Below are 13,572 nucleotides of genomic sequence, written 5' to 3' on the forward strand. Positions count from 1 at the left end.
ATTTTACTACACAAAGTGTTAATATCTGATATAAAATTGTTATTGAATGCATTATGAAGCTAGATCAAGATAGAATCTATGCTGCTACACCATAAAGTGAAAATAATGAATGCTATCTGTATTTCTCAAGAATTTCCCAATTTTGGTGATTTTTCCAAAAATTACCGTTCCGTTGAAATGGGTTTACATAACAAATACGCATCTTTTGTAAACTTTATTTGTATTAAAAACTTTGCCTATATGTCTTCTTATATAAAGAGTATATTTATTATTCTAACTTTATTAGTATGTCTGAAATGGGGCAATCTATTGACGAGATACCTTAATTTTCACTTCCCTTCCAAATCGGTGACCTTTTGACCTCTGATGACGTCATCGGTGATGTAATCAAAATAATTTTACTACCAAATTGTAGCCTGGGTCAATACCTTTCTACTGATGCCTAACATGTGTGTTTTCGTCAAAGCTGACCCTATCGAAATCCCAAATGTATTTCCCCTACCCCTAATTTTTTGACCAAAATTGTTGCATGCAAAAATTCAAAGTTATGGCCATAATTTCAGTTCGCAAGAGTTTTTGCAGAGCACACAACCTAGAATCTATGCGGAATGAATATATCTACCAGAAAATCCATTCAAAGAAAGTATAGCATCCATCCCCACCTCCAACCGTTATTTTGCACGATAGCTCACTCTGGCTCCCCTACTATGGATGTTCATCATAGATATGGTAACACAAGATGGCTGTGAGGTGCCATTTTTTATGGAATGGAGTGAGCAGTTGGATAAGTGAGACATGGGAAGGTTGTTCCACAATCGAGAAATGGCAAGGGCAAAGGCGTGCGTACATATGGGCTGTCAATTTGATATTTTGTGGTTTCATAAGGACAGTGGATGAATGTGCGCAACATGTTGGGTTCAGTAAATGAGAAGTGGATGGATGAGATGGCACGTGGACCACGCACGACAAGATGGAAGTTGTTTGAAGATGGTCACATCCCCAATCTGTCTATGGTGGGAAAAGAAACAGACTTCATGCAGCAGTCTACGGTTTTGATATGTCCACAATATGCACCTCTTTTAGCTCTTAAACGAGCCTCGATCTTGTATACAAAAATTAAAAAAATTAAAAATATGCACCTCTTTGGAATGACTCTGATCCTGTAAATCCTGTAATGTTTGATAATCTTGCATCAAAAAAAAAAACTAAAGCAATGCGATGCGTCGCCATCTCCACATCGTCCCTGCTCATGATAATGCGTAGATGCTCTCATTGAATGTCCTAAAAACAAACAAGTTTGTTTGAAATACTCTCTCTTCCTCATATGTGGCGACTTCAACTGTCATCATGCCAGCTGGTTGGGTGTGGGTTCCTCTCTCACCAGCCATGGCACCTCAGCAAAGGACTTCTGCGACTCATTGGGACTGACACAATCTGTCAATTTCCCGACCCGGATCTCAGTCAACGGAGTATCTTCTCTTCTAGACTTGCTTATGACAAACTTCCCTGCAAATGTCTGCTGCTCTTCTTCTGCTCCAATCGGTTCTTCTGATCATGTGCTTGTGAAAGTGGGCATCTCTCTGGCCATTCTCAGAGAGCCTCCTCAGCGTCGACGAGTCTGGCATTTCACTCAGGCCGACTGGCACGGTCTTCAAGCAGCCATCAATCATCTGGACTGGTCTCCCATCTCTACTGCCTCTGGCAACAATTCTTCCTGGGAATTCTTCCGAAGCAAACTGCTCTCTCTCATGCACAGATTTATCCCATCTCGTCTTCAGTTGTCTTACCCTTCCTCCCGTCCATTGTGCACTGAATCGTGTGGTGAGGCAGTTGCCCTGAAACAACTTGCCTTTGCCTCTTGGAAGGCAAATCCAACTGAAGGCAATCTCAGTTCCTTCCACCAAGCTCGGAACAAGTGTGTGTCTACCCTCAGGAGTGCCAGGAAGCACCATCTCTCCACACTCAAGAATGAACTCTTAAACCTGTCTCCTTCCTCCAAATCTTGGTGGCATCTGGTCAAATCAGATTCTCGTGTTCTTTCCCCCTCAATCCCCTCCCTTACCTCAAATGGCTACACAGTTGACAACGCACGTGACAAAGCCGAATGCCTCAACTCCATGTTTGCCTCAAAATCTTGTGTCCCAAATCCATCTCTCTCTGTTCCCACCTTACCCAGTCGAACCCAACTGCTCCTGGACTCTGTGTCCTTCTCTCCTGACAAGGCGGAAAAGTTTCTGTCAACCCTCGACTCTGATTCTGCAACTGGACCAGACGGCATCAGCCCACGGGTCCTAAAATCCTGCTCTGCTGCTCTATCTCACCCTCTCTCTGTTTTTTTCATCCTCTCTTTTGCTCAAGGTCATCTTCCAACATCTTGCAAATCAGCAAACATTACCGCTTTGCACAAAAAATGTGCAAAAACAGATCCTTGCAACTACAGACCAATCAGTCTGCTCCCAATTATCAGCAAAGTCATGGAATCCATCATTGCTTCGGATATCAAATCCTTCCTCTTCTCCAATGGCTTGATCTCCGACCATCAATTTGGATTCAGACCAGGTCATTCTACTTTGGACATGCTGCTTCTGCTGTCTCAACAATGGATGGAGGTCCTCAATGCCAAACAGGAAATTAGAGCTGTCTCCCTTGACATATCACGTGCCTTCGATACGGTCTGGCACCCAGCTCTGCTCACTAAACTCTCCTCCTGTGGTATCCATGGAAATCTCCACTCATGGCTTGCGGACTTCCTCTCTGGTCGTAGTCAACGTGTGGCCCTGAATGGATTTCTCTCATCTCCCCTTCCTGTTCAGGCTGGACTTCCCCAAAGCAGTGTTCTGGGCCCTGTGCTTTTTCTGGTCTTCATCAATGATCTCTCCGACTCTCTGTAAAATCCTCTCTATCTCTTTGCTGGTGACTCCACACTCTGCCACTCCATTCCTCAGCCCTCAGATCGGCAGTCTGCAGCCTCCTCACAGTCTGCAGACCTGGACAAAATCACAGACTGGTCAAACAAGTGGAACATGTCTTTCAATCCTGACAAATCTCACACTCTTACTATGTCTCCCCGAAAAGACCGACTGGACAAACCTCCCATCTACTTTCTCAAAAATCCTCTCCAAGAAGTTCTTTCGCTCAACCTTTTGGGTCTCCCTGTCTGCCATGATCTTTCCTGGGAAAACCATATTTCCAACCTGGCCTCCAAACCCAGTCACCGACTGGGCATCCTCCGTCATGCGAAGTCCTTCCTTGGCACACCTGAGCTCCTCACCACATACAAGGCTTTCATCCGCAGCTCAATGGAATACTGTTCTCCCCTCTGGGCTGGGGCTCCTGCCTCACACCTAGCTCGTCTTCACGCTGTTGAAACCAAAGGTTTCAGAATCATTGGAATCTCCCGCGATGAAGCTAACTCCGAGGGCCTTTCACTCACTCACCGCAGGCAGGTAGGTGGTCTTTCTGTCTTCTACCGACTCCTCTCTGGCCTTGCTCCCCCAGCTCTCTCTGTGCTCTGTCCCCCTAATATTCCTGCAGGTCGCACAAGATCTGCCAGAAACCCTCTCATGGTTAAACTGCGAAAATCAAGACTCTCTGCTCACCTTCACTCCTTCATTCCCCTTTTCTCCCACCTCTGGAACAAACTCCCCCACTCCCTTCAATCCCACTCCTCCCTCCAGGTCTTTAAAACATCTGTTCACCACCATCTCTTATCTTCCCCCATCCAAAACTTTGATCTTTTCTACCCCCGCTAATTCACCCCAGATCCACTTTTTTGAAATTCAAAACCTCTTTCCTGGAAGTCCTTGCAGTGTCCATATGTTTTATACCTCTCCCACCTCCCCCCCCCCCCCCCCCACCCCCCCAGCCCTCTCCCTCCCATAGATCTCTCGATGTCCCTGCTCTCAAATGCTGTGTTTGTGTCCTTCCCCCTCTCTCCACATCCTGTCTACCGCTCCCCTTATTATATGTTTTATGTGTCGGTTTGACTTTTTGTGTGATTAATGTTCGCACTTTCACGAGCCTCGATCTTGTATTCAAAAAATAAAAATAAAAAATATATAAAAAATCCCTTCAGCTGTTCTCAAGTATCACATTTTTACCAGACAGGACAGGTTTCACATCGATCATCGATCGATGAAGCGGTTTTGGAAAAGCTTTTTTTTTTAAATATCGGCTTTCAATCTAATTTGGCTAACAAACCACGTGACATATGGCATCAAATATGTACACTCTGCATATGTATGGGTAGTGATTCACGTTTGTGAAGTTTTGTGTTGATCGGATAAGGTTCTTTTTCTATTCAAAATGGCTGCCAAACCATGTGACCTCCGACATCATCATTTTCAAACTATATGCAACAGTGATGTTTGATGATATTTGTAAAGTTTCGCATCGATCCAGTGAGTGGTTTCAGAGATATAATTATTTAATATTTTCCTTCAGTCCAATATAGCTGCTACACCATGTGACCAATGACGTTTTCGTGATCAAATTTTAATCGCCATGCTTTCACATATAAAGTTTCAAGTAGATTGCTTTGGTGTTTTGGGTGAAGATGTTTTTTTAAATGTTTTAGGTTAAATCCAATATGGCTGCCAGACCAGGTGACCTATGATGTCATAAATTTAATATTTCAATACAAATGGGTCAAAGATCATGTGCATGCAACTTCATATTTTTAGGATAAGGCATTCGATTAAAACATTTTTGGCTGGCATACCACCTCACCTATGATGTCATCATTATCATGCTTTTGTTCTCCATTGTGAGTCCTTGACAATGTGTCAAGTTTCAAATGTTTCCATTCAGCGGTTTCAGAGAAATAATTATTTAATTATTAGCATGTAATGCAAGATGGCTGCCATACCACGTGACATGTGACGTTGCAATTATCATTTAAAAAATTTTTATTTTTTTTTGTATACTGAATCGAGGCTTGTGAAAGAGCTAAGCCCACGTGGGTGTTGCTCCTACCCTGACAGTTTCATCTTAATCGGACATGTGGTTGCTGAGATGAACTAGGTTTAGCCATACGGACGGACGGACGATGGACGGACAACCCGAAAACATAATGGCTCCGGCCACCTTCGGGGGCGGAGGCATAAAATCCTTTGATATGTTGCAAGAGTGCGTGAATAGGTGAACAGGTGAAACTAGAGTCCCTGTATAAAGAGAGTTGCGCCATGCGCTGACCCGAGATTTCTGGTCACGTGATTTCGTGGCGCCATTTTGTGTCTAACTTCACCGTGCGTGAACGTCAGCTTGGTACGGGAATGTTGTTTATTGCCAAACAAAATGACTGGTTGTTCTGCTTTTGGTTGTTCAAACCAATCTGGGAAATATAAGATGTATAGATTTCCAAGTGATGAAGTCAGAAATATGGAAAAGAAATATGTCAGAATAATAATAAAAATAATAAAGTCAGAAATATATATATATAAAAATATATAAATATATATAAATATATATAAATATAAATATATAAATATAAATATATATTATATAAAATAATATATTATAAAATATATTATATTTATATTATATATATTATATATATTATTATAATATATATAATATATATATATTATATATATTATTATATATATATTATTATATATATAATAATATATATATTATTATTATATAATATATATATATATATATATAATATATAATATAATAATATATATATAATATTAATATATATATATATATAATATATAATTATATAATAATATATAATATATATATACATATATATATATAATATATATTATTATATATATTATTATATATATATAATATATATTATTATATATATATATAATATATATATATTATATATATTATATATATATATATATATATTATATATATATATATATATATATATTATATATATATTATATATATTAAAATAATAATATATTATATAAAAAATATAAAAAATATTATATAATTTTATAAAATATATAAAAAATATAAATATATATAAAAAATATATATAAATATATAAATATAAAAATATATAAAAATAATAAAATAAAAATTATAAATTATAAAAAAATAACAAAATAATAAAAAGTCAGAAATATGGCAATACCACGTACAGAATTTGTTTTAAGTGTGTTAGACTATATGTCGGCTGGAAGTCCTACACCGGAATTGCTCTCGGCACCCTTTAAAAAATATTGGATATGCCCACACTCCTTTCTAAAAGTTATTAAAATTCAGAGAACGACAGCATTGGTTTGTCTTACTTATAATGTTAGCTCTTATATGCAGTGTTGGCTTGGAATATGCATTGCCATACCACTTTTAATATCACCACACAGCTCTTTTTCACGGCAACAGCTGAGTTTTTGACAAAACAAATATCACCTGTATGTAATAATAAGACTAAATATGTGTAGTAAATTTTTTTTTAGCAGGTTTAGAATATATCACCCCATATCGCGAATGTACATGTATATCTAATCCAACACACTTAGACACAAAATGGCGTTCAAATTTGAGTTGACACAACTCTCTATATACAGGGACTCTAGGTGAAACCAGGTCGTTATCATATGTATCCTCTCTGTTGTTGTTCACTTGCTGCATTCATGTGCATTGTACAAGGTGTTCCATGTGCCTTCACCTTAAAGTGTAATGCTTTGTGATTCGACAGAACTCATTCACTCATCATTTTGGGTCTTCTTTCTCATTTTGCCTTCAGGCCATTTGATCTTGGTTTAAATTCCTGCTTTGGCTCCGACAGTATTAATTATTTAAATAAGACCTCCCCATTTCCCCCAAAATATGATCCACACATGTTCTTTCGCCAACCCCATTGCTTTCTTTTCCCAATTTATTTTCACCTTCTCACCCCACTTTTCCCACACTCCCAGAGCAGCAAAAAGGTTAATCACAAAGTATGATGAACATGTCATGTTTATACTCTTATTATAATGGAGCAAACGTATATGGTTATATTTGTTTCTTTGTGACCAACACAGTAGAAGGAAGTAGAATCCTACAAATATGAATCCTATATCCTATATCCTATATGAATATATATCCTATATATATATATATCCTCTATCCTATATCCTACATATATATATCCTATATCCTATATCCTATATATATATCCTATATCCTATATCCTCTATCCTATATGCAGAATCCTATGTGGAAGTAGAATTCTACAGAATGTAGAAGGAAGTAGAGGACGGGGAAGACCGAGAAAGACTTGGCTAAAGATGGTCGAAGAAGAAATGTGGGCAAGGGGGTTAACAAGGAGAGATGCAGAAAATAGGGCAAAATGGAGAAGATTGTAATGGGGACCGCAAGGCTAACCCCCGCTCTAGCAGGGAAAATGGCCTTAAAATGCATGTTGTTTTTGTTGTTGTTGTATATGTGACCAACACATCTTTTTCTTCTTCAAATAAAATTAACACCCAAAACACAGTCCGTGAACTCTTAATTACGTTTAGACTGCTGAGACCCCTCAGACCTTTGACGACCCTTTAAATCCCCCAAGACTCCTAAGACCACCAAGACCCCTGAAGACACAAAATACCTTTAAAGACCCAAAAGCCCCTGAAGACCCAAAAGACCCTGAAGACCCCAAATACCCAAAAGACCCAAAACACTCCAAAGACCCAACATACCCTTAAAGGCCCTGAGGCTCCAAAATACCCTGAAGATCCAAATTGCCCCGAAGACCCAAAAAACCCCAAAGACCCAAAATACCCAAAATACCCCCAAAGACCCAAATGACCCCGCAGACCAAAAACACCACAAAGACCCAAAACACCCTGAAGACCACAAATACCTCAAAGACCCAAAACATCCCAAAGACCCAAATACCTTTAAAGGCCCAGAGGATCCAAAAGACTCTGAAGACCCAAATGGCCCCGAAGACCCAAAAGACCCTGAAGACCCAAAACGCCCTGAAGACCCCAAAGACCCTTAAATACCCTGAATAACTAAAATACCCCCAAAGGCCCTTAAATACCCAGAGGAACCAAAAGACCCTTAAGACCCAAAAGTCCCTGAAGACACCGAAGACCCAAAAGACCCCAAACACCCTTAAAGGCCCAGAGGATCTAAAAGATCCTGAAGACCCAAATGGCCCTGACGACCAAAAATACCCAAAAGACAACGAAATGGTCAAAGATGCCTATCCCTCTGAAACGACGTGTGTTGTTGAGGCGTGTGGAGTCACGCTAGTTTGATTAATGGTGGAGAAGCCTATTTTGACCTTTTTCAGCGTACGATGACCCACTTTAAATGTGAGTTGGGAAATGGCTTAAACAAAGTTCAGCATTACCCACAAGACATTTTCTGCCGAGTTACTTTCAAATCACACCGTTGTTTGTTTTGTGAAAAAGTTTTAAAATGTTCATGGAGGTGGATAGACTGGTCGACTGATGAGCAGAAGCAAATTGTACAGCACAAGCTCCCAGGAGTCATTTGTGATTCAGAAAAAACAAAATTAAAAACATTCTCTGCAGTCTTGGTTTCAATATCAAGGTCAGGTGGGGCAAGGTTTGTGTGTTTGTATGTTTGCGTGTGTGCATGTGTTTTTGTGTGTTTGTATGTGTGCGTGTGTGCATGTTTTTGTGTGTTTGTATGTTTGCGTGTGTGCATGTGTTTTTGTGTGTTTGTACAGGGTGACCCAAAAAACCTCCCACATTTCAAAGGTAAATGAAAAAAAAAAATGGTTAAAGATAATCAAGCTATTATTTGCACACATGAAACTTCATTCAATACAGTTTTTATTCATCATGTTTTAACGATGACATCCTCCAAATGGTGGCCGTCATTGTCTATACACGCTTGGAGGCGATTTCTGAAGGCTGCCATGGCTCGACGGGTCATCTCGGTGGAAACAGCGGCTATCTCCTGCTGAATAGCAACCTTAAGGGCTTCAAGAGTTTGGGGTCGATGAGTAGACACTCGTGATTTAAGGTAGCCCCACAGAAAAAAATCACAAGGGGCGAGGTCAGGGGAACGGGCCGGCCACCCAACATCGCCACGCAGCGAGATCACCCGATCCGGAAACATTTCCCTCAGCACTTGCAATGATCTTCGAGCTGTGTGTGCCGTAGCTCCATCTTGCTGAAACCACACATCGAGTTCTTCAAGCTCAAGGTGTTCGAGTTGTGGCCTTAGAAAGTTTTCGAGCATATCAATGTAACGGTCAGAAGTTACGGTAACAGTTACACCACCCTCTTCAAAGAAATAAGGACCCAAGATGCCAACATCGGCAACAGCGCACCACACAGTCACTCGATCGGAGTGCAACGGTCTTTCGTGTAGCATGCGAGGGTTGTCTTCAGAGCAATAGCGAAATTTTTGTTTGTTTACAGAGAGCCACTAAAATGAAAATGAGCTTCGTCACTGCACAAGAGAACAGCATCTTCCGGAACACGTTGCAGAATGTTCTCGCATAACTCCCTGCGGCTTATCCAGTCTCTCGCATTGAGTTCTTGCACAACCGTCATTTTGTATGGATGGAAGTGGAGGTCTTTGTGTTAGATTCTCCTTGCAGTTTCCCGGGATATCCCTTCAGCTAAAGCATGCTTCCGCACAGAACGTCTCGGAGACTGCACAACAGATCGCCTCAATATTCTCAGGCGTACGAGCGCTCCTAGGTCGACCAGGTGATTTTCTTTTTAAAGCTGAGCCTGTTGCCCTGAAATTCTCAACCCACTGCAAGATGGTTTTCCGATCTGGAACGTTTTGGTTCCGTGGAATACTGAAACGTCTTCGAAAGGCCCTCTGCACGGCGATCACGGAACGGTTGTTTGTGAAGAACGCTTCGACAGCGAATGCACGGTGTGCTCCCGACCACGCCATGTTGGCGACTGAGGAGTGAGGACGGTTGGGGTTGGGCTACCAACAGACCCTAGCCCCGCCCCTCCTGCCTCACGACTGCCAGTGCTTCAGCCTTTCGAAATGTGGGAGGTTTTTTGGGGTCACCCAGGATGTTTGCGTGTGTGCATGTGTTTTTGTGTGTTTGTATGTTTGCGTGTGTGCATGTGTTTTTGTGTGTGTGTGTGCATGTGTGCATGTGTTTTTGTGTGTTTGTATGTGTGTGTGTTTGTGTTTGTGTTTGTGCATGTGTATGTGTACACGTGCGTGTGTGTTTGTGTGTGTTTGTTTGTCGGTCTTTGTATGTGTGTGTTTGTATGTTTTTGTGTTTGTATGTATGTGTGTGTGTTTGTGTTTGTGTTTGTGCATGTGTATGTGTACACGTGCGTGTGTGTGTGTTTGTTTGTCGGTGTTTGTATGTGTGTTTGTATGTTTTTGTGTTTGTATGTGTGTGTGTGTTTTGTTTGTATGTGTCTGTGTGTGTGCTTTTGTGTACTCGTGTGACTGTTAGATTGTATACACTGTCATGAAGGAGCTCGGGCTCCCACGTCGATCGGAAGAATGAACGCGACAAAAAGCTGGAATTCGTCCGAGTTGCTTTATTCAAACAAAACACCCAGGTACTCTGAAAAGCCCGTTTATCGGGCAGCAATATATATACACACATTATCCCGGAGCGTTTGCCCAGGAAAGGCGAGAGGGGGCGTGGCCGAGCGTCCTGGCTGCGGCCTGGCAAGTTGAGGGCGAGCCTGCCCGGGCATGCCCGGGCATGCCCGGGCATCCCGACCGAGGCCTGGCAAGTTGAGCGCGGGCCTGCCCGGGCATCCTGGACGAGCCCAGCATGGTGATCGCTCCGCGTCCTTGATAGGTGCAATGCGATTGTGAAAACCCAGCGGTAGCCGCTACACACGTCCCCCCAGAATCGACTTGCACCGGCAGGGTCAATTTGAGGGGGGTCCTGATGACCCGGCCGAAGCGACTCCTGGCGGGTCGTGGGGGGGGGGGGGTCCGGTGTGGTGGTGGGCGGTCGAGTGGGGGGCACCGTGGACGGGGGGCGGCCTCGCCGCGGCGGAAGGGCCACCCGTGGTGGTTGGTCGACGTCCACGTGTGCCGGCTTGAGGCGGTCCACCGCAATCCGGTCCACCGCAATCCGGTCCGACCTGCCGCCGATGTCGATGACGAACGACTTGTCGTCCCGTCGCAGGACCCGGAAGGGCCCGTCGTACGGCGGCCGGAGTGGCCCCCGATGTGCGTCGTGACGCACAAAAACATACTCCGCTGTGCGAAGTGCTGGGGGGACGTAGGACTGGGGGTCACCGTGGTGGGATGTTGGCACGGGGGCAAACCGTCGGGCGGCCTCCTGGAGGTCCGAGCGCTGGTGAGCTGCGGACCAGGGACTGGTAGCGTTGGGCACGAATTCGCCCGGGACGCGTAGCGCCTGGCCCTATACAAGCTCGGCGGTGGATGCCTGGAGGTCCTCCTTGGGGGCCGTGCGGAGGCCCAAAAGGACCCACGGCAGCCGGTCGGCCCAACAGCCGTCTTGAAGGCCGGCCATGAGCGCGGCCTTCATGGAGCAGTGGAATCGCTCGCACAACCCGTTTGCTTGGGGGTGGTAGGCCGTAGTACGGTGGAGCTTGACCCCCAGGTTGCGGGCGACCGCGCCCCACAGCTCGGAGGTGAACTGTGGTCCGCGGTCTGACGAGATGTCCGCCGGTGCGCCGAAGCGGGCGACCCAGGTGGCGATGAAAGCCTGCGCCACGTCGGCGGTGGTGGTGGAGACGAGGGGAACGGCCTCCGGCCACCTGGTGGTCCTGTCCACCATGGTGAGCAGGTGTGTGAACCCCCGTGACGGGGGGAGGGGGCCCACCAGATCCACGTTGACGTGGTCGAAACGTCGTTCGGGCATGGTGAAAGGTGCCAGCGGGGCCTGGGTGTGTCGGTGGACCTTGGCCCGTTGGCAGGCTGTGCAGGTGCTGGTCCAATCGCGGACGTCCCGACGAAGGCCGTGCCAGACGAATCGCGCCGACACCAGCTTCTGGGAAGCTTTCCGGCCCTGGTGGGAAAGGCCGTGGAGGGAGGCGAAGATGCGGCGTTGCCAGGTGACGGGCACGATGGGGCGAGGCTGGCCTTGGGAGACGTCGCAGAGCAGGACAGTGTCCGCGAAGGGGATGTCGGCCAGGCGGAGGCCCGTGTCCGCCGCCCGTAGGGCTTGCACCGTGGTCTCGGTGGTTTGGTAAGCCGCCATAAGCGCGAAGTCCACGCCCAGGTGGACCGCGTTCGCGCTGGCCCGGGAAAGACAGTCGGCCACGGCGTTGTTTTTGCCGACGACGTGCCGGATGTCCGTGGTAAACACCGACACGGCAGAGAGGTGGCGCTGTTGGCGGCCCGACCACGGCTCCGTGACCTTGGCCATTGCGTAAACCAACGGCTTGTGGTCGACGAACGCCGTGAAAGGTCGGCCCTCCAGGAGGTGGCGGAAATGGCGGACGGCCAGGTGTAGACCGAGGAGCTCACAGTCAAACGTGCTGTATTTGAGCTCGTTCGGCCGGAGCTGCCGGCTGAAAAAAGCAGGTGGCTGCCAAACCCCGTTCACCCATTGCTCATGTACGGCGCCCACCGCATAGTCGGAGGCATCCGTGGTGAGGGCGATGGGAGCGTTGAGCACCGGGTGAGCGAGCAGTGTTGCGTCGGCGAGGGCCCGCTTTGAGATTTGGAAGGCCGCGTCCATTGCTGCGGACCAGGCGATGTCGTGCTTGGCCGGCTTGCCCCGGAGGTCTTCGTAGAGGGGTCGCATGAGTTGAGCAGCGCGGGGCACGAAGCGGTGAGAAAAATTCACCATTCCCAGGAATTCCTGCAGGGCCTTTATGGTGCGGGGACGCGGGAACGTGGTGATGGCCTCGACCTTGGTTGGCAGCGGCACGGCCCCGTTCTTGGTGATGTGGTGGCCCAAAAAATCAACGGCCGTCGTGCCGAAGTGGCATTTGGCCGGGTTGACGATGAGGCCGTGCTCGCTGAGGCACCCGAACAGTGTTCGGAGGTGGAGGAGGTGCTCGGCCCGGGACGTGCTGGCGACGAGGATGTCGTCCAGGTAAACGAAAAGGAACGGCAGGCCACGCAGCATGCCGTCCATCAAGCGCTGGAACGCCTGAGCCACGTTCTTGAGACCAAACGGCATCCGTAAGAATTCGAATAAGCCGAATGGCATGATGACTGCCGTTTTAGGGACGTCGGCCGCCCTGACAGGTACCTGGTGATATCCCCGTATGAGATCAATTTTCGAAAAAATGACCCGTCCCGCCAGACGGGCGGAGAAGTCTTGGATGTGCGGGATCGGATACCTGTCGGGGGTGGTAGCGTCGTTAAGGCAGCGGTAGTCGCCACATGGGCGCCAGCCACCCCCTGGCTTTGGGACGATGTGTAGTGGCGAAGCCCACGCGCTATCGGAGCGCCGCACGATGCCGAGGTGTTCTAAAGCGTCGAACTCGGCTTTGGCCACGGCGAGCTTGGCTGGGTCGAGGCGGCGGGCTCTGGCGTAGACCGGCGGGCCCGTGGTTGGTATGTGGTGCTCGATCCCATGCCTTACTGCGTCGGCCGAAAACGTCGGCCGCGTGAGGGCCGGGAACTCCGTGAGCAGGCGAGCAAACTCGTTCGCCGCCGGGAGGGCGCATGCCAGCTCAGTCGGCGCGGAGCTGCTCAATGTGCATACCA

Source organism: Myxine glutinosa, chromosome 1 (genome assembly GCF_964187855.1).
Source record: "Myxine glutinosa chromosome 1, kmMyxGlut1.1, whole genome shotgun sequence".
In the NCBI taxonomy this organism is placed as follows: Eukaryota; Metazoa; Chordata; class Myxini; order Myxiniformes; family Myxinidae; genus Myxine; species Myxine glutinosa.